The following is a 20,418-nucleotide window of genomic DNA, read 5'->3' as shown; positions in this document are numbered from 1 at the left end:
ATACGTGTTTTAATATGTGTTTAATATGTGTTATAAATGTTTTAAATTTAAAAATTTTTAAGGAAGCCCATTTTTAATGTTGTTTGAATTGTTTTAAATATGTGTTTTATTGTATTTTGATATTGTCTGTTGTGAACCACCCAGGGAGCTTCGGCTACGGGGCGGTATATAAATTTAATAAATTTAATAAATAAATAAATAAATAAATAAATAAGCCCTATCAGCCGGAAAACTCCCCAGAGCCCTTTGGAAACCATCTGGATCCATTAGTCTCTGGGGGTGGACCAACTTAATAGGTCCCCCACCCTTGTAGAGGGGAAAAGCCGCTGTAAGTCTAAACTTTAGCAAGTAGTGATCTGTCCATGACAGGTACTGATGTAAGGTCCCCCACATTCAGCTCACCAGCTCCATGTCCAGATGCAAAAACCAAATCTGGAGTATGCCCTGCTACATGTGTTGGGCCAATGGCATATTGGGACAGTCCCATGGTTGTCATGGAGACCATGAAATCCTGAGCTGCCCTGGATAAGGTGGCCTCGGCATGGATGTTGACATCCCCCAGAACCAACTGTCTGGGGGATCTCAACAGTACACCCGAGACCACTCCATCAGCTCAGCTAGGGAGTCTGTTGGGCAGTGGGGTGGGCGGTACACCAACAGATTCCCCAGTCTGTCCCACTGACCCAACATAAGGTGCAAACACTCCAGACCAGTAGTCACATGGACAGGGTACTTGCAGAGGAAGATCGAGCTCCTATAGACCACAGCAACCCCCCTCCCTGACCCTCAGGCCTACCCTGATGCTGAACCAGGTACTCTGGTGGGCATAGCTGGGAGAGACTGACTCCCCCCTGCTCACCCACCCAGGTCTCGGTTATAGATGCCAGATCGGCTGCCTCATCCACAATTAAATCGTGAATGAGGGAGATCTTATTGTGCACCAATCTGGCATTTAGCAGCAGCATCCTGAGGCCTGAGAGCTGGCTGACAGGGCAACCAAGAAATCTGCGGGTGTGGGGAGGACAGGAACAAGGCACAGCCATTAACTGCCTGGGCCACGTTGAGGAGAGACAGATCAGAGATGGCTTAGTCTTAGGTGGAGCCTGGCACAATTCAAAATTGACTTGATTTTCAGCTCCAATTTCTGACTACTTGAGAGAACTTTGTTTACTGGTTAGGCAAATGAATACTTTCTAGTTGGCAATCCTACATCAGCACACTAATCCAAGAATACATTGGGCAATATATACTGTTTCCTCTGAAAAGGCAGTGCTTCACATGTTTCACCATGAGGAATTCAATCATTTCACCAGGAATACTGATAGACAGGGACCGGGGGGGGGTATTATCAACAGAAGGATATCAGCTTTTGTGAGGAAAGTCACCACTACAATGACATGGAGAAGGAGCAGCAGCAGTGGCAACAAAAGGAATGCCTAGAGCTCTGGGGAGAGGATTCTGAACAACATCTCCCCCACCCCACCCCAAGATATTGGAGGCTACTTGTATGTTTGTTAAATTTGTATCCCACCTTTCCATCAAATGGTGCTCAAGGTGGCTAACAACAGTAAAATGCAAAGGAAAATACAAAAACAACAATAAAAACAGATTTCCATCTGGCCACTGCGGAGGACCAGATGAGGCAGCAACACTAGGAAGAGGCCTTGATACATCACTGTCCCCTCAGCACCTTCAACAGCCACCACTTTGAGAGCTAGAAGCCATTGATACCATCTGCCTAGAGCATCAGCTGGAGCAAGAACATGTAGAGGACTGGGAGAACACTCTGAAGAATATTTGTAGCCTCGTATCTCTGTTTGCCACCATACCCATTGGGGAAGGGTAGAGGCAGGAGCTGTGGCAGCTGGACTTCTTACTAGATTGATTTAACACTATTTTTTTTATACAATTGTCTTTAATTTTCTCAATATACAAAGAACAACACTGGAACCATCAATCAACATAACCTAACATGGAGTACAAAGTATATCTGTAAATGCTGTTGACTCTCCAAGCTAACAACAGAGCTTTAATAAAAACCAAATGGTATAACATAATTGCTACACATCTTCTGCCTTTATTCTCTTCTCCCTTCTGTGATTTTCTTAGTGGTAGTATGGAAAATTGACCCTCGCCATAACAAGACATGGGACAATGAAGGAGAAAGCACTGGTATGGTTTTGTTAATACTATTGACAGCAATTGCTATTCCATGAGCAGATTCCTTAAAGCAGAGGCTCCTGCCTCTCTCTCAGCTCAGGCATTTTCTCTGATTATCATTGCAATCATTTTAAGAAAGAACTAGAAGTGTGCAAGATTTTTTTAAATTTGCTGATAATGGCCCAGATGTTTAGGATCACCGGAGGGGGGGGCAGAACTGCAACTGAAGGACCACGACCATTTTGTTTACCCTTAATGCAGCTAGATAACAAAATGTCCATTGGATTGTAGGTAAATTCAATTTTGGCCTCTAGAAAACAGCCAAGAATAGCTCCACTTCCACTGAGGCAATCCCCCCCATGGTACAAATGAAAATTGAACCAGATGAGCCCCATTCAGTTCAACTTTTAATTCATTCCAAAATGAATGCTCTCCTTTAGAATATTGTTCCGCCTTCGGCGGGGATGCATTTGCCTCCATCCCTTCCCCCTTTAGGAAGTAGGACATGGGAGGTTTGCTTCCTCAAGAGAGGGGGTAATGGGTTCCCATGTGAGCTTGAGGCCCAATCAGGAAGAGGAAGAACATATCTTATAAGCTAGCTCCACCCCAGCTCTTCATCTTCACTGATTCTCTGCCCACCCTCCCTATGTAGAATGTGGTATGGGCTTTACTAGTCGCTGTTTAGGGGCCGAGTAGGATTTTTTTGGTTGGATTCTTCTTTTGCAGATCCTTCCTGTTTTGCATACTTCATACTGCCTGAAGAAGATGGGAGTAAACAAGATGTATACTGAGGCATTCTTTGGTTACAGATATGCTTTGGGGAGTTGCCAGTGTTTTATGCCTGGGGCAGAGCTTGGAAAAGTTACTTTTTTGAACTACAACTCCCATCAGCCCCAGTCAGCATGGCCAATGGATTGGGCTGATGGGAGTTGTAGTTCAAAAAAGTAACTTTTCCAAGCTCTGGCCTGGGGTGACATGGGGGGTGCCCTTATGACCTGACTTGTGCATTTGAGTGAATGCCAATACAGCGGGGCCCAGATGTGGATGTTGGTTGCTCATCCAAGGCTTGCCAAGCAAGGAGGGAGGATTTGCTTCCCCATCTTTGGCTAGGGAGCCACAACCAGAGGCTGAATTATATGTCCAGGAGACTGGAGGGATCTTTCCCCACTAGAGGTAGTTAAATCCTAGACATTCACTTTCTATGGGTGGTTGAGGTGATTTCCACCTTTGAGCCCAACAATCTTAGCTGCCACTGTCATGATAATGATTTTACAACTTCTGGTATCCTATTAGGGATAATTTGAAATATTATCAACATGACATTGGGTCTTAAAGGATAGCCAGTTATATTTGCTATAACTTGCAAGGTTTGACAGCAATACAATGTAGCTACTGGGCAATCTGATCACATATGCACAAGGTTAGCATCTGAAAACTGACACAACCTTAAGATCCATTCATATTTTATAATTAGATAACAACCTCTTACCTCTTTCCATTGCTTTCTCCCTCAAATAAAACTTTGGCTCCAATAGTTCAACCAGAAAATTTCTGATCTGGAACTTTATTGTCTTGTTAGCTTATCCCCCTGCTGGATCAATTCTCCAGTTTTTAAGATGCCTTTTGCTTCCCAAAGCAAGAATTGAGCTAACTGGACATTCCTGATAAACTTAGGATGTCTAATAATAGACATCCAACTTCATATTCCTGGGCTGAACCTGGCTCTATTATTTGTTCCACATCTTCAGCAACTGTAGTGGGATAAGAGAGTGAAAAATAGAGATGCCTCTTTCCCTTTCTGCACACCACAGAGAGGAAGACAAAGATATAATCACAAATTGTTGTTCCGTCTCATATAACCTGAGATGCATATTTTTAGGACCCTCTCTATTTTTTGTGATGTTGTGATTTTAGGTTGTTTTTAATTACTTATTTTAAAACAGTTGTGACCCACCTGGGACCTTTAGCTGAAAGATGGGCCATCATCGCCATCATCATCATCATCATCATCATCATTGTTTTCACTCATAATACACTTCAAGATTAGGGACTCTCAAGGCCTCACATTGCTTTATATCTTGAAGTGTATTTGTGTCAATTCTGGGTCACTTGCCTTGCCAAATAAAGCTCTCAATATCTTTTTGCCATCCTTTCAACTCCCTGAAATCAATACAAAGTGGTAACACCACAAACAAAAACAGAAATCTAGGGAGAATAGCCATTCTAATTGCATTTATCCTTGCTAACATAGACAAGTGAAGTTTCTTGAATCTATTAAGCTCTATCACAGCCTAAGTGACTTTATCATAATTTAACTTGGGGATTTTTTCATGTCATCTACAAGTTTAACTCCTAAATATTTTACTGGTCTATCCATAATGTTAAATCTAAAATGATCCATGATATACTGTTTCTCCTGTGCATCCAGATTAATAGCTAGGAGTTCTATCTTTTGTTTATTGACTTCATAGCCAGAGATCTTACCAAACCATTCAATAATACTAAGTATAAGGGCCAGAGAGGTATGTGGATCACTAGAGACATAATCACATCATCTGCATACAAAGTAATTTTGAGTTGGTTCTGACCCACATTAATCCCTCTAATTCCCGAGTTTGCCCTAATTGTACAAGCGAAGGGCTTTATTGCTAGAGCAAAAAGTAGTGGGGAAAGGAGGCAGCCCTGTCTTGCCATCTGTAGCTTCAGTTCTTTGTGAAGATTTTATTAACGAAGATCTTAGCAACTGAACTCAAATATATCACTTTAATGTAGTTGATAAATTTAGGGGAGATGTTAAATGCTTTCATTACTTCCAATAGGTAACACCACTCCACCCTATCAAATACCTTAGTGGCATCCAGGAACAACAATAGCATTGGAATCTTGCTACATTGGGCCTTACCTACAATACTGATGTTTTTTCTGAGGTTATTATTGAGTTGCCTGCCCTTTACAAACCCACCCTGGTCTCAGTTGATGTATCTAGGTATAACCTCATTTAATCTCCTAGGCAATATCCCCATCAAGATATTTTGATCTACATATAAAAGGGATACTGGCCTATTTGAAGCAGCCTTTGAAGGGTCTTTACTATCCCTTAATATAAAAACTATCTTGCCATCAAACCAGCTTCTTTGCAAAGTTCCAGTATCCAAACAATAGTTGAACAACTCCATCAAGACTTCACTCAGGTCTTATATACTGGATACAATTCCATCCCAGGCCATCAAGACCAGGGGCCTTGTTGTTCATTTTCTGTAAATAACCAACTATTTCTTTCACTGTGACAGGCTTACTGAGATTCCGATTGTCCATGTCTGTAAAAGTGGGAATTTGGAGTTTCCAAAAAGATAATGACTGCCTTATTGGATTTTGGGTCTTGTACAAATCCATACAATATTTATAAAAATTTGTCCCTTTCTTATCAGTTATCTTTAGTCTTTCTGCGCCATAGGGATTATATTTTGTTTTTGATGTTTAGCTAATTGCCAGGTCAGGAGTTTATACTGTTTTGCTCCCTTTTCAAAATATTTTTGCTTTGTATAAGCCAGGGCTTTTTCAGTTAGAATCGTGTTATGGAACTCAATCCTATTCCTGGATTTAACAGGCACTCATATATATCATGAGAGGGGTTCTGCTTATGTGTCTTCTCTAATCCCCATGCCTCACTACAGGGGCATCACTAAGCAGATGCGGGGGGTGCGGACCACACCCGGGTGACACCAAGATGGTGGTGATACCCAGAGCTGCCCCTACCTTAATCTCCAGACTCTCAGCTTCAATTAAATAAAACACTAAGTTTCTAGGTCATTTGGATCCCAAGATATACACCAAAACATCAGCCCCCCTGCGACTGTTTAATCTGTTTTTTAACTGATCTGTATAGCAGCTTTTAGCCAGAGCTTGGAAAAGTTACTTTTTTAAACTACAGCTCCCATCAGCCCCAGCCAGCATGGCCACTGGATTGGGCTGATGGGAGTTATAGTTCAAAAAATAACTTTTCCAGACTCTGGCCTCTAATCCCGCCCTTTCAGGATTGTAGCCAATAAGGGGAGCCAGGCTTGTGATTTGTTGACCCAGGTAGTGCTTAGGCTACTTTACAACATCAAAATGGTGGTTTTGAGGTCTTCAGTTTGAGTAAGAATATGGGTTAAAGTTTTTTTTTCTCTCTTGTGTGTAACACACAGTCAGACCCTGGGCTGTTGGAGAGGGCAGTGCTTTGAAAACCAGTTATAAATCTGTTTGATGTTTACATTTCATTTTGTCACTAGAGTGGCCAGATCCAAAATAAAGGGCAGGGTTATGTCACCTTTAAAAGTTGTGTAAAAGAAGACATTTCAGCAGGTGTAGCTTCAAGCCAGAGCAGCAGGAGGGAAAGAAGTAAGACCAGCCGCCTGAACTGAGAGACTGTGCTTGTTATTTGCTTGCTACCTCTTTGTGGCATCTTCTTCCTCTTGAGTAGACTTATTGAACTGGTCAGAGGGCTTCTGTTGGAGGGGACTACAAGTGAATCAGCAGTTTCCAGCAGCCCTCTATATTGGGCCATTGTTGGAGGCAGGGCTGTAAGAGAGACACAGGTGGGGGGGCAGCTTGCTGTTGGCTATGAGGGCTTGTACATGACACTGGGGCAATGAGACAGACTGGGGATGCTGTTGGTGTACTGCCTACCCTAACTGAGCAGGCAGAGATGGTCTCAAGCTTGAGAACCCCATTACATTTGTTTTGAGGGACTTCAGTATCCACACTGAAGCTGCATTGGAATTTCATGACCTGCAACCATCGGGCTGTCTGTCTGGGCCAAAGTGTAAGGAAGGGCATACCTTTGTTTTGGTCTTTGCCTCAGTGTGTGAACAGGGCAATCTGGACATTGAGGGGGGCTTAACTCACCCCATTGTTACTGTCAGACCACTCTCTGGTAAAGCTTGGACTTATAGTACTAGTCACCTTCGGTAGAATTGGGGGACCTATTAAGATGGTCTGCCCTTGGAGACTTATGGAATCCAAAACCAAAGCCGGTGGTGATCCTGTTGAGGTCTTTGTGTCACTATGGAATGCAGATGGGGGTGGGCGCTTAACATGATTGCTCCCAATTGTCCTGTCCTGCACTGTAGACCCCAGATTGCTTCCTGGTTTTCTGCAGTATACCAGGACAACGAAAACTAAAGTGCAAGTGGTGTAAGATTCAAAGTGAAGCCAACTGGACATGTGCTAGAGCGCATAATTGCACCTACTGCATGGCAGTGAAGGCTGCAGAGAAGCTTGTTTTGCTGCTTCCATCACAGCCTTGAGTAGCCATCCAGCATTGCTTTTCCGAGGGGTGCGGTGATTATTCTCATATACCCCAGCAAATGAATGTTTGCACTCTTGAGTCATGCTGTGACAAATTTTAAAACACTTTGAAGATAAAACCTATGCCAACTTGAATTGATACTATTGATACAGTATCAGATGGATGTCCAATGGAGTCTTACCTAGTTTTATGGGATCTATTTCAATTTTTGAGGCTTGAGGGCACGGACAAGATGTTTGTTGTAATCCAGTCGTGCACATGTTACGCCTGTGCTAAAAGCACTGCACTGGCTGCCTATTAGCTATTGAACCATTTTAAAAGTTTTGTTGCTGATGTATGAAGCCCTAAAGAACTCAGGACTTGGACACCTAGAAGAGCACCTTATACAGACCTGCTAGGACATGAAGGTCATCAGAAGAGGCCTTGTTAGGGTCATCCCACTGTATGATGTGTTGCTTGTTGATGACATAGAAACAAGCCTTCTCTGTAGTGGCACTCATTCTTTGGAATGCTCTTTCCCCCACTCCTATAGGGGAGGCTGTGATGTTCCTATATTAATGTATATATGGTAAGTGTTGTTGTTTTAGAAGATACATGGTAAGTGGAGTGAAAGAGGGGAGTGAATGGGCAGGAGAATGTGAGATGATTGGCTGAGTGTTTAAAATGGCTGAATGTATAAAAGGAAGAGTGAGAGTGGAATCTGGGGGGGAGAAGAGAAAGAGTGGATTGCTTGGTGGGGTTTGAGAGAGTTGTTTGCCAGGAGAGCGTGAAGAAGGAGGGAGGTGGAGTTCGGATTAGTATTGAGTAAAACCATATGCTTATGTGCCTTAAGAAGAAATCTTGTTAATCTTGTTAGCTTTGTTATCTTTAATAAAGACTTAATTTGGTTTACCAAAGGCCTGATCCTTGGCTGGGGTTTCACAGACCAGAAGGGAGGGTAAGGTAATGACCAAGGCTGAAGGGGAACTGTAACAAATGGTGGCAGCGGTGAAGAGAATAACAATACCAGTATTCAGAGTCTCTGGGAATACTAGTATTGGGACGTTACTGGTGGTTGCCTAGCAGGGGGATCTGTTGAGATCTGTGCTAGAGCGGGGAGAGAAACCATAAAAAAGGACAGTCTGGACTGGTGGAGTCCCTGGTGGTGCCTAGTGACAGGCAGTAGCCACGCACAGGTAGGAACCTGACAGGGAGAGCCAGGGAAGGGCATCACAGGTGGTGGCAGAGGTGGGATACGAACAACAGAGAATCCAGATATGAACCAAAGAGAGTCCCAAAGACACGTGGTGACAAAGGAGACTACGTCACAGGTGTTGGCTGTAGCAGTGAGATGCGAATACTAGACAATCCCTAATAGTTGTGTGGCAAACAGAAATAACAAAACAAGATTACTTGTGAGAGTGACTGGCAAAGAGTGTGTGGCAAAGAGTGAGTGAACTCAAACACCATGGCTGAATACATAAAAATGAAAAGAGAGGAGCTGGTGGAGAAGTGCATAACATTCAATTTACCTCACGAGGGTAAAGGGGTAGATGAATTGAGGGTAGCACTTATAGGATTTGCTACTGCCCAGCAAAAACAACCGGTCAGGGAAGAGACCCCAGAAGGATATTTAAGCAATCCTGCTTATATAGAGTACTTGAGAGAGAAGTTGAAGATGGAAACTGAGAGATTGAGGATGGAAGGTGCAGAGAAGGAAAAACAGAGAGAGTTGGAAGCTGAGAGATTGAGAATGGAGGCTGAGGAAAAAGACAAACAGAGAGAGTTGGAAGCTGAGAGATTGAGGATGGAGGCTGAGGAAAAAGACAAACAGAGGGAGTTGGAAACTGAGAGATTGAGGATGGAAACTGAGAGAATGAGAGAGGATGCAGAGATACAAGGGGAAAGATTAAAATTGGAAAGAGAAGTTTCATTCTGATGAAACAAGAAAGGACAGAGATGGAGCAAAAATAAAAATTACTCCAAAGGACTTTGCTGTCTATGAGCCTGGTCAAGATCCTCAAATTTACCTCAGCATCTTTGAAAAAGCAGCTCAGTTGTGGGGGCTACCTAAAGATAAATACATGCAGTATTTATCAAACCTGATTAAAGGGGAATTGGCTGAGGTATACCAATATTTCCCCCCAGACAGGCCCGTCACCTATGCTGAATTCAAAGAAGCAGTGTTTAAAAGATTCAGACTGGGGCCTGATTATTTTAGAAAGCTTTTCAGAAACTGCCAGATACAGACAGGGAGGTCTTTTGTGGAGCTGGGGGCAAAACTGATGGACATATTTGGGAAATGCCTGACAAGTGCAAAAGCTCAGTCTGTGGAGGAGGTGAAAAACCTCATGATATTGGATCAATTATACCATCAGTTACCACCAGAAATAAGGCTCCTGGTCAAAGACCGTTCCCCTACATCGGTGCAGGAGGCCGCAGAGATGGCGGATCACTTCGCCTCCAACAGAACTGGCTGGATGGGGAAAACATCAAGAGATTTTAAACCCAGACCATATAATGCTGGCAGAAGGGATGTGGTACCACAGCGAGTGAGTCCTCCAGTAAAATCTGAAGGGCACAGGACACCCCAGAGTGGATCTGTGTACCCTAAAAGTGAGGAGAAATTATGCTACAAATGTGGTAGACCGGGGCACCTACGTTTTCAATGTGAGGTTGCCAACCCCATTAGTAATCCTGCTCAGACAAGGACAGTAAAAACAGAGCCCAAGGCTTTAGAAACAGCGAAAAAGGTTCAGTTCTGCCAGATAAACTGGACAGAAGTAACAGACCTTGATTCACGTCTGAGAGAGGAAGTGAGTGTACAAGGGGCAAATTATTGGGCATTGCTTGATACTGGTGCCGCTCAGACATTACTGAGGCCAGATTTAATAAAATCTGAGGTAATATTACCTCAGGAAACAGTGACTATCCAAGGAGTGAGGGGTCAACCAGAAAGTTTGCCTGTGGCCCTGGTGGATATGACTTGGAGAGGCCAAGAGGGCCGATATAAAGTAGGCATTGATGCCCATCAACAAGAACCAGTAATACTGGGAAGGGATGTAATGGGCGCCCAAGGAAAGATCTATGTAGTGACCAGACAGCAAATTGGCAGAGAAAAAGAAGCCATATTAAGGGGGGCTGAAACAAACAGGGTGGAATCTGTTAACCAGCCTCAGGTCACCATAGCAACCACTAGCAGGCCTGCTGAAGAAGACAAACTGTATCAAGTGGTCTCTGATAATGATGAGGCAGATCAATTCAGGGAAGAGCTGCAAAAAGATATAAGTTTGAAGCAGATAAAGGAACATGCTCTGACCCAACAGATTCCTTTCACTGACAAACTGAGGAATCAAGTTGTGTGTGAGAATGGGATTTTATATAGACTGTGGATGCCTGCTGAGAGAAAGGATGAATGTGAACCAGTGAAGCAATTAATAGTATCTAGCAAATACAGAACCAGATTGCTAGAGGTAGCCCACGATGTCCCATGTGCAGGACATCTGGGAATAAAAAAGACCGAGAGGAGATTGGCGGCACACTATTATTGGTCAAACATCTCCAAAGATGTAAAACAACATTGTCTATCTTGTGGAATATGCCAAAAGGTGGGGAAAAGTGGAGTAAAGACCAAGGCACCCTTAAAGCCCCTTCCTATAATTGGACAACCCTTTTATAGAGTGGGAATAGATTTGGTGGGCCCTTTTTCCAAACCCACAAGGCATGGCAAGAAATATCTATTGGTGGTGGTGGATTTTGCCACCAGGTACCCAGACGCAGAAGCACTAAGATCCATGGAAGCCCCTGTAGTGGCAGAGGCTTTATTAAAAATCTTTATGAGGCTGGGTTTCCCTCATGAAGTGCTGACGGATCAAGGCAGTGTATTCGTGGGAGAAGTGATGCAATGTATGTGGAAATGTTGTGGTCTAGAACATCTAAAGACCACTACCTACCATCCCACCACTAATGGGTTAACTGAGAGATTCAATGGTGTTTTGAAGGGCATGATCAGAAGCTATGTTCAAGATCACCCACAAGACTGGGATGAACGGTTGGGATGCTTCTTATTTGCATACAGAGAAGTCCCGCAGGAGTCAACAGGCTTCTCACCCTTTGAACTCATGTTCATTAGAAAAGTGAGGGGACCTTTGGAACTATTAAAAAATTCATGGGAAGGAACCCTGGGAGAGTACAAAACATCTGTAGTAGATTTTGTATTGGAATTCCGCAATAAATTAACATCAATGATGGAGGTGGTGGAAAAGAATTTGAGTCAAGCACAGGAGAAGCAACGTTACTGGTATAACAGAACAGCCAGAGAACGTGTGTATGATGTGGGAGATATGGTTATGGCGTTCATACCCAGGAAACATGACAAATTACAGGCTAACTGGGAAGGACCATATACCATCAGAGAAAGGCTTGACACAGTGACGTATGTAATTACCACAGACCAATTAAACAAAAGCAAAGTGGTTCATGTAAATATGTTGAAGCCTTACCATACCAGGGATGCACAGGTGTTGCAAGTTACCTTATTCCCTGAGGGAAGTGGGCCTGAACTTCCAGATTTGGTACAGGAAAGCAAAGACAAAGGAGGGGTAGATCAAGTGGAATGGTCAGAGGAGGTGAAGGAGGAAGTAAAAGAGGAGATTCTGAGAGTTTTGAAAACTTATAGGAATCTCTTTAGCAACAAACCTGGCTGAACCAGTATAGTTATACATTCCATTGATACTGGAGATCATGCCCCAATCAGATCTGTTCCGTACCGTGTGAATGGGAAAGTTTTGAATGAGATCAAAAAGGAGGTGGAAGATATGCTGGAATTAGGAGTGATCAGGGAATCCATCAGTCCCTGGGCCTCAAGTATTGTCCTGGTTCCGAAAAAAGATGGAATGACAAGGTTTTGCATTGATTATCGGCTAATCAATAAAATCACGGTCCCAGATGCGTATCCTATGCCTAGGGTAGATGCAATGTTAGAGTTATTGGGGGCAGCAACCATTATCTCTACACTAGATCTCTGTAAAGGATTTTGGCAAATGGAACTAGACGAGCAATCCAGAGCCAAAACTGCCTTCAGTACACCAGATGGGTTATATGAGTTTGTGACCTTACCCATGGGACTAAGGAACTCACCAAGTTCATTTCAGAGGCTAATCAATACTGTGTTGCGAGGCATGTCAGATTTTGCAGTGGTCTATATCGATGACGTGACCATTTTTAGCAAGTCGGTGCCTGAGCATGTCCAACACCTGACAACAGTATTGGAGGCCTTAAGAAAAGCAGGCCTCACAATAAAAGCTAAGAAATGCCAGTTTGGACTAAAGGAAGTAATCTATTTAGGACATAAGGTGGGGACTGGGAAAATCACCCCCTTATGGAGCAAGGTGGAGGCAATACAAGCTTGGCCGATCCCCTTAACCAAAAAACAAGTAAGGGCATTTCTGGGTGTGGCTGGATTTTATAGGAAGTTTGTGAGAAATTTTGGGGAAATAGCAACCCCCTTGCATGAATTAACAAAGAAGTGTTCTGAGCGTGTGGTATGGACAGATGAATGTCAGAAGGCTTTTGATCTACTGAAGCAAGCCTTGTGCCAAGGACCCATATTAATAGCACCAGACTATGAGAAACCATTCATCGTGGCTACAGATGCGTCGGACCTCGCGCTGGGAGTCGTCTTGCTGCAGGAGAGAGAAGGCACCAGACATCCAGTGGCGTACCTGAGTCGCAAGCTGACGCCGAGGGAGAAAAACTATTCGTCGGTCCAGAAGGAGTGCCTAGCGGTCGTGTGGGGACTGAACAAGTTGTGCCCATACGTGTGGGGACGAAGATTCACAGTGACTACGGATCATCGGGCCTTGTTATGGTTGCAGACTATGAAAAACCATAGCACTATGCTGCAGAGGTGGTCCTGGGCCCTACAGGACTATCAGGTGGACTTCCAGTTCATAAAAGGCAAGGACAATGTACTGGCCGATGGACTTTCCAGGCAAGTGGCTGGGACTGCAGTGACATGACCAGACAGAGGAACAAAGAAAGACATTTTCCCCATAGAGACTTTTATTTGTTAACGCGACGTATAAATCCTGGAACAGGAATAATACTCTGCTGTTGTTTAAGGGGGGGGAAATGTGATGTTCCTATATTAATGTATATATGGTAAGTGTTGTTGTTTAGAAGATACATGGTAAGTGGAGTGAAAGAGGGGGAGTGAATGGGCAGTAGAATGCGAGATGATTGGCTGAGTGTTTAAAATGGCTGAACGTATAAAAGGAAGAGTGAGAGTGGAATCTGGGGGGGAGAAGAGAACTGAGTGGGTTGCTTGGTGGGGTTTAGAGAGTTGTTTGCCAGGAGGGAGGTGGAGTTCGGATTAGTATTGAGTAAAACCATATGCTTATGTGCCTTAAGAAGAATCTTGTTAGCTTTGTTATCTTTAATAAAGACTTAATTTGTTTTACCAAAGGCCTGATCCTTGGCTGGGGTTTCATAGACCAGAAGGGAGGGTAAGGTAATGACCAAGGCTGAAGGGAAACTGTAACAAATGGTGGCAGCGGTGAAGAGAATAACAATACCAGTATTCAGAGTCTCTGGGAATACTAGTATTAGGACGTGACTGGTGGTTGCCTAGCAGGGGGATCTGTTGAGATCTGTGCTAGAGCGGGGAGAGAAACCATAAAAAAGGACAGTCCGGACTGGTGGAGTCCCTGGTGGTGCCTAGTGACAGGCAGTAGCCACGCGCAGGTAGGAACCTGACAGGGAGAGCCAGGGAAGGGCGTCACAGAGGCATCCACAGTAGAGTGCTTCTGAAAAAGCGTGAAAAACACATTGGATTGCTCAGGCTTTCCCCAGCTGGGTCACTAGCCCATTTTAGATACTGTGCATATCCCTGGCATTTGTTTGTTCTTTGCTGTTGATATTTTAATATTGTATATCTTTCAGTACTTGTTTGATTGTGTATGTTTTTAACATGTTAATGTTGGATTTTATTCTGTATGCCACTTTGGGATCCTGGATGGGAAGTGGTCTACAAATGATATTAATTAAAGGAACAGGAGGTCTGTCCTCTTTTTCATCTTTATCTCCCTCATTGTTATTGCTTGCTTTTTATCCTCAATATTCAAGTCAGTTTTAAATGGACATACATTCAGACAAATTAAGGTGCAATCCAACTTGTATTTATGCCAGGCTGAGGGAACTAGGATATACCTACACCAGCAGAAGCCCCTCACCCCAGCTGAGGTAGACCCTGCCAGCTTTGTATAAGCATGGTCCCTCATTGGCACCAAATAGGCGCTGTCCTTTAGCCACTGCCTTGGGCTTCTTCAGCTACATATCCTCTTGCTAGGCCACACCTCTGAGAGCTGCAGGTGGAAACAATTCTGCCTGAAAACAGACTGACAAGCAGGTAGACCAATAAAAACAGGAAAGTACGCGCAGGGTACAGCAGATGGTTGCTAGGCACTGCCTTGGGCTTCTGCAACTTAATAGTCTTTTTGCAGGGCTACACTTCTGAGAGCTGCCAGTGGGCCATTATGGGATAGCACTGCAGGAAAGAACATGAAAAAACAAATGAACTCCAAGCTTAGCTCCAGACATCAGTACATCTTAAGAAGTTCATGATTGAGGCTGTCTCAGGTGCTCTGACCCCAGAAAAACTGATGATTGCTTCTTGCTTGCTGGTTGGACAACAAAAGAACATATGAAGAGCCCTGCTGGATCAGGGCAAAGGCCCATCTAAGTCAGCATCTTGTTCTCATAGCAGCCAACCAGATGCCTGTGGAAGCTAGGGTTGCCAGGTCCATGGCCTGAGACTGATCCTGTATCTTTAGGAGAAGAGAAGGTTAGCCAAGTGCAGGTGTTCTTGCAACTCTGTAATGGGAAAAACCACCAGGTGGAATTCTCCCTCCCCACAACTTTTAAAGATACAGAAGACCTCTTGGAGGCCGGGCCTGGCAACCAAGAGGTCTTCTGTATCTTTAAAAGTTGTGGAGGGGAGAGGGAGACCACCTTGTGGTTTTTCGCATTACAGAGTTGCAAGAACACCTGAACTTGGCTGACCTTCTCTTCTCCTAAAGCAGCCATTCCCAACTAGTGGGCCACCAGAGGTTGTACGGCCGCAATTCCCATCTTTCCTGACCATTGGCAATACTGGCTGAGGCTGATGGGAGTTGTGCTCCAACAACATCTGGTGGCCCACTAGTTGGGAAAGGCTGTCCTAAAGATACAGGATCAGTCTCAGGCCATGGACCTGGCAACCCTAGTGGAAGCCCACAAGCAGGACCTGGCTGCAGTAGCCCTCTCCCCCTACTTGTGATTCCCAGCAACTGGTGTTCAGAGGCATGCTGCCTATGATACTGGAAGTAGTAAATAGTCATCAGGACTAGTAGCTGTTGACAGCCTTATCCTACATGAATTTGTCCAGTCCTCTTTTAGAGCCACCAAAGTTGATGGCCATAACTACATCTGTGGGCAAATTTCATAGTTTAATTGTGCACTGAAGAGGAAGTCACCACTTTTGTCAGGATACTTCAAAAACAAGGAGTAGAAGTGATCACACAGAGACACACACCTCCATGTTCTTCACTGTCAAGTGCTGCCCAGTTTTCAAAGTCAACTTTGAAAAGCATTTTTCAGAGTCCCAACTCAGCTTAACAAGGCAATAGATCTTCCCAGGGCCACATAATAAGAATATGGGTTAAAGTGTTTTTTCTCTCTTGTGTGTAGCACACAGTCAGACCCTGGGCTGTTGGAGAGGGCAGTGCTTTGAAAACCTTTCCAATATGAAAGCTTTAATCCAATACTTGCTTTTCTGGGAGTAAAGGATGCTGATCCCATGTACCTGGAGTAAACCTCATTGAATTCATTAGGACTTACTTTTGAGTAGACATGGTTAGGATTGTGCTGTAAATTAAGGAGACTTGTGAGTAAACATAACAAAGAATTGTGTTTGTGTTAAAATGAACATAATTTTGATGTAGTTCTTAAACGTTTTTACTTTGAATTCTATTGTTTTCTTACCGAATTTTCACTTTAACCACATGAAACTATGTAAATGTAAATACATTTAGGCTGTGCGTATGATATTGTAATTTAAAGGTGTAATTTTAATTTTGCTAGTTGTTTATGTCACTATTATTGCCATTACATTCAGTGATATACGGGAATTATGATTTACGAGTAACATTAGTACAAAAAACATTACTAAGGATTCTGTATAGACTGGTACGGGAGGAGGTCCATGGGGGTGACACCATGAGTTACTGCACTGGGTGACACCAACCCTAGTGACGCCACTGCCTTACTACAAGCTTTTTCCTCTAAAACTTATACATTTTCCTCTTTCCCATCTTAATGTTAAATATCACACCCTCAAGGTTACTTTACAGGCATCCCATAATGTAATAATATCATTAAGAGTCTCCCTATTTATACTAAAATACTCCTCAATGGCCACCCTAATTTGTTTCCATACTTCACTTTCATTAATTATACTTGGACTAAACTGCCAAATCCTATATTTGTTTTCTGGGCTCCACCTTCCTCATTCCACCACTGCTAATGAATGGTCATACATAGTTTTTAGGTCTATTACAGCTCCGACATCCCTCTGACACAGTCCTGGAGAGGCAAAGATGTAATGAATCCTGGAATATGGCTGATAACTGACAAATAATATGTAAAGTGTTTTGTTACAAAAAAATTAAGAGAGGTAGAGAGGACCTTTATAAAGCTTATTTAAATAATGGTTATTTTTGGGCATAACATGTGTCTCCTGTTGTCTTATAATATTATGATAATGTCTTTTTTAAATATGGAGATTTTTTTAAAAGTTTCATGGGGTGATATATTTAATTTACATTGATAAAGATACATTTAATTCTTGACATTCTAGACCTCAGTTATTCAAACCTGATTATTTGTTATTCCAGTTAAGGGTCAGGAAAAAAGAAAAACAGAAAAAATAAATAAGGAAAATAAAAGGGGAAAAAGGGAGAAAAGAAAAAAGACAAGAAAAACAGAATAAAAAGAAAATGTACACTATATGGCTTATTGTCTACATATTGTTGAAATATAAATAAAGTTATGGCCAACATTTTTCTAGACCTTCATAATACATGTTTTTTTCAACCAGGATTTCCCTTTTAATTTGTTTTTTTAAAAGGGCTCATACAGTCCTGATCTTAGATCTCAAAGCCTTGCCTAATCTTAAGTGTGACTGTTATTGACAAGTACTCACTTTTCAAGGAAACAACACTTTAAAGACACAATCTTTTTTAGATTTCAAATTTCCCCTATTTTTACTGACATTGTGTTGATTTGAAGGTTGAAGGTTCAGTGAGAAAATATTTCTCAGCAGGAACTTTAAGCCAATTTCCTAAGATTCAGGTGTGTCTACTAAAAGTAGGGATGGAAGGATCTGTAAATTTCCATTCTCTCTATTTTTCATTTTCCCAGTCTTAAATTCTCCACATATAGCTGGTATAACACAGTGGGGAGGAGAACCTGGCTGGGAGTCCAGAGTCTGTGAGTTCAAATCCCCACTTATGTCTCCTGGGTGTCAAGGGCCAGCTAAAGATCACCCCACAGTGATTGGCTCAGGGGTTACGTGCCCTGCCACCTGTGCAGCCGTGGGCAAGCTGCATAGTCCCAAGGAGCCCAGTTGCCCCCAGCTGGCAGTTGTGGACAAGGAAGGGGCTGGCTTGTGCAGCTGTGGCAAGCTGAGCAGGCTCTAGCCACCTGGGGAGGACTATCCTCAGAGGGAGGCAATGGTAAACCCCCTCTGAATACTGCTTAGCATGAAATCCCCATTCATAGGGTAGCCATAAGTCAGGATCGAGCTGAAGGCAGTCCATTTCATTCAAATTCTGCACATCTCTGCAGCAATTTGTGATTTTTTTTAAAAAAAAATCCTCAAGAAAATTTAGCATTTTAAGGTGAATTTCTCCTAATAAATATTTTTGTATGCAGTTTTGACTAATGCATACATTTATTTATTATTACATTTATTTATTATTACATTTATTGCCCACCCTTCACCAGTAGGACACAGGGTGCACATTTAAAATACATTGTTAAAAACAATTCGAACACATAACATTCACTGGAATGGGAGGATCCTGAAAACATACATCTCAAGTGCTGAAGGCCAGGGTAAAGAACTGCATCGTTAGAATTCACTGAAAACTGCACAACAAAGATGCCAGACACACCTCAGTAGCTCTGCAAGCAATTTTTCCTACTACAATAATACCTCATTAATGAAGCAGATGCATTCCTAGACATTACTTCTCTAACAGAAACATTGGTACCAGAGGTAGAAATAACATGGATAGAATAGGGATAGGTTCCTACACCACAAAAAAGAAATACTGTTCAACATGTTTCAGCAAACTTTTTAATCAAAACTAACAATATGCATGTCTGAAATGAAACAACCAGGTCAAGTAAACCTTTCATAAGTAAACAAAACATTTTGAACTTCTACAGACCACTTGAAGGCTTCTTCCAAAATGCATCCAGGGATGCCTGCCTTGCCTTTTTTTCTTTTATCATGTAGCATCTCACTGTAGCAATCTAAACCTTTGAGCACAGTTCCCACCATACAGCTTCGCTCAAAGTCAGGATCTTTTACCGATAGAACCTCTAAAGAATGAGACATCTCACTCAAACAATCAGACAGTTAGTGGTGTCCCCCCTACACTTGAGCAGGCAGCTGCCACCCCCACTACCCAGTGCATCATCCTCCCTCCCTCTCTCTCTCTCTCTCTCTCTCTGTGTGTGCATGTGCGTGCATGTGTGCCATCCTCCCCTACACTCAAGCAGGCAGCTGCCACCCCACCTCCATTCTCTGTCTTTCTCTGCCATCCTGCCCTACACTTGAGCAGGCAGCCACCACCCCACCACCCATGTACTCTCTCTCTCTCTCCTCACCATCCTCCCCTACACTCAAGCAGGGAACAGAGAAGGAGGAGGACAAGGGTGGAGCTGTTTTGAGTTGACAAAAGGGAAAAGGAGAACGTGGTAGCCTGACCTCAAGTAGCAGCAGCTCTTGGGCGCAGGCAGGAACTGAGAAAGAATGGTACATTCTGGTAAAGACTTTCTTAGCCATTTCTCTCCCCCCTCCTTATCCTTCTGTCTTTCCCTTCTGTGAAGTAAGTGTGTGTGTGAAACTCAATCAAACTGCAATCACAGACAGCTGTTTTTCTTCCAGCACAATTGTTGAGCTGCTTTTACACACTCATGCATTCATGGAAAGAGGGGAACAGAGACAGAAAGAGGGAGAGGGGTCAAAGCTTCATTGTGCTGGGTTGAGTGGACAGGAAAAGGAAGGATGCCTCCATCAGAGGAGGAGGAGGAAAATAAATTAACCAGCCTAGTCTCTTTGCTAACCATGGCTGCAGCACACCCACCCCATTCTTCCCCCCCTCTCTTTCTGTACTACCAGGCAAGGAGGACTGATTGACTGCAGCTGCTGCAGGCTAATGTCACATGTGGCTGGAATTGTGCAGCTTACCGGGTCACACAGGTTCATCTGGAGTGAAGAGAGCTTTCACGGCATCAGAAGCACACTTTATTGCAGAGGTGCCTGCCCCACCTGGCAAGGAATGTGATTCTAGCTGCATGTGAGAGACATGCCTGCAACAGCTGCCACAATCTGGCAGCCAAGGAGCCACTTTCTGATCATTTCAGAGGGTATGCCCCCCCCATGCTCAAAAAAGCCTTTGTTGAAAGGACTTTCATTCCTGGAAGATTTGTTAACTGAGGTATTGTATAGTGCAGTTTGTAGATTATTTTAACTAATATATTCATTTTTAAGCACACTTTCCACTAATATATGAATTTTTGTAAACATTTTTTTGGAGAACTGCACAGCAAAATTCAGGCAAGTGCACAGTTTGAAGGAGGGCTATGTTTTTGAAAGTGTGAATTTGATATTCCTCTTTATATGTGAACTGAAGCAAATTTCTTTCCTATGGCTAAATAAA

This window comes from Rhineura floridana, chromosome 1 (assembly GCF_030035675.1).
Source record: "Rhineura floridana isolate rRhiFlo1 chromosome 1, rRhiFlo1.hap2, whole genome shotgun sequence".
NCBI classification, from domain to species: Eukaryota; Metazoa; Chordata; class Lepidosauria; order Squamata; family Rhineuridae; genus Rhineura; species Rhineura floridana.
Note: the sequence above shows the minus strand (reverse complement) of the source record.